Source organism: Oncorhynchus clarkii, unplaced genomic scaffold, assembly GCF_045791955.1.
Source record: "Oncorhynchus clarkii lewisi isolate Uvic-CL-2024 unplaced genomic scaffold, UVic_Ocla_1.0 unplaced_contig_6317_pilon_pilon, whole genome shotgun sequence".
Lineage (NCBI taxonomy): Eukaryota > Metazoa > Chordata > Actinopteri > Salmoniformes > Salmonidae > Oncorhynchus > Oncorhynchus clarkii.
The window spans coordinates 515,001-517,694 of record NW_027257941.1 but is presented as its reverse complement, the minus strand read 5'-3'; positions in this window follow the sequence as shown (position 1 = coordinate 517,694).

The window sequence follows — 2,694 nt, the reverse complement described above, 5'->3', positions numbered from 1 at the left end:
TGTGTGTGTGTGTGTGTGTGTGTGTGTGTGTGTGTGTGTGTGTGTGTGTGTGTGTGAGTGTGTGAGTGAGTGTGTGTGTGTGTGAGTGAGTGTGTGAGAGAGACAGAGAGACAGAAAGCACCTGCAGGCAATAATCCTGTCAGGGACTCAGACTGACAGGCCAGGCAGCCCAGTTCAACCCTTAACCAAGCACACCTAGACAGACAGCTCAACTCTACCAGCCTGGTGTTGAGGAGTCAAGTCCCCTGCAACTCAACTCAGACAGACTGGTGTTGATGAGTCAAGTCCCCTGCAACTCAACTCAGACAGACTGGTGTTGATGAGTCAAGTCCCCTGCAACTCAACTCAGACAGACTGGTGTTGATGAGTCAAGTCCCCTGCAACTCAACTCAGACAGACTGGTGTTGATGAGTCAAGTCCCCTGCAACTCAACTCAGACAGCCAGGCCATCCCTCATCTATCCCAGCTGTACCTAGCATGACTCAGACAGCTAGTCCATCCCTCATCTATCCCAGCTGTACCTAGCATGACTCAGACAGACAGCCAGTCCATCCCTCATCTATCCCAGCTGTACCTAGCATGACTCAGACAGCTAGTCCATCCCTCATCTATCCCAGCTGTACCTAGCATGACTCAGACAGCCTGTCCATCCCTCATCTATCCCAGCTGTACCTAGCATGACTCAACAGACAGCCAGTCCATCCCTCATCTATCCCAGCTGTACCTAGCATGACTCAACAGACAGCCAGTCCATCCCTCATCTATCACAGCTTTGCCTTGTTCAGTTCAGACAGCCAGTCTTGTCAGCCAGTAAACAGCCTGGTGGTGAGGAGTGAGGAGGGTCCAATCTCTCTTACCTCAGACAGCCAGTCTTGTCAGCCAGTAAACAGCCTGGTGGTGAGGAGTGAGGAGGGTCCAATCTCTCTTACCTCAGACAGACAGTCTGCTGTGCACCCAGTCTGGTATTGAGAAGTCACATCCCATGGTTCCAGAGCTCCACCTCTCCATACTATACAGACTGTGTGTCGGCTGGGACCAGGTTTCCTCATCTCTCTGCTAGCTGCAGACTGACAGTGTTGCAGTCAACCTGACAGGGTTGAGTCTCGCCCCAGAGCTCCACCTCTCCATACTATACAGACTGTGTGTCGGCTGGGACCAGGGTTCCTCATCTCTCTGCTAGCTGCAGACTGACAGTGTTGCAGTCAACCTGACAGGGTGGAGTCTGACCCCAGGCCTTCACCTCTCTTGTCTGTAGACAGGGCACCTGATGGAGGCCTGAGTGAGACTGCTGCTGTCAGTAACACTTCTACCAGTAACCTCTGACCTGTGTGTAGTAGTCAGTGAGAGTGATTCTACCATTAACCTCTGACCTGTGTTTAGTAGTCAGTGAGAGTGATTCTACCATTAACCTCTGACCTGTGTTTAGTAGTCAGTGAGAGTGATTCTACCATTAACCTCTGACCTGTTTGTAAAGCCAGAGGGGCTGTTGTTATAGTGCGATTAGTCCTGTTCCATCAAGAATAGAATAGATATTCTACATCAAGAATAGAATAGATATTCTACATCAAGAATATAATAGATATTCTAGATCTAGAATAGAATAGAACAGATATTCTACATCAAGAATAGAGTAGAACAGATATTCTACATCAAGAATAGAATATATATTCTACATCAAGAATATAATATATATTTTACATCTAGAATAGAGTAGATATTCTACATCAAGAATATAATAGATATTCTACATCAAGAATATAATAGATATTCTACATCAAGAATAGAATAGATATTCTACATCAAGAATAGAATAGATATTCTACATCAAGAATATAATAGATATTCTACATCAAGAATAGAATAGATATTCTACATCAAGAATATAATAGATATTCTACATCAAGAATAGAATAGATATTCTACATCAAGAATAGAATAGATATTCTACATCAAGAATATAATAGATATTCTACATCAAGAATAGAATATATATTCTACATCAAGAATAAAATAGATATTCTACATCAAGAATAGAATAGATATTCTACATCAAGAATATAATAGATATTCTACATCAAGAATAGAATAGATATTCTACATCAAGAATATAATATATATTCTACATCAAGAATAGAATAGATATTCTACATCAAGAATACAATAAACAGATATTCTACATCAAGAATAGAATAGATATTCTACATCAAGAATACAATAAACAGATATTCTACATCAAGAATAGAATAGATATTCTACATCAAGAATAGAATAAACAGATATTCTACATCTAGAATATAACAGATATTCTACATCAAGAATATAATAGATATTCTACATCAAGAATAGAATAGATATTCTACATCAAGAATATAATATATATTCTACATCAAGAATAGAATAGATATTCTACATCAAGAATAGAATAGATATTCTACATCAAGAATAGAATAGATATTCTACATCAAGAATAGAATAGATATTCTACATCAAGAATAGAATAGATATTCTACATCAAGAATAGAATAAACAGATATTCTACATCTATAATAGAACAGATATTCTACATCAAGAATATAATATATATTCTACATCAAAAATAGAATAGATATTCTACATCAAGAATATAATATATATTCTACATCAAGAATATAATAGATATTCTACATCAAGAATAGAACAGATATTCTATATCAA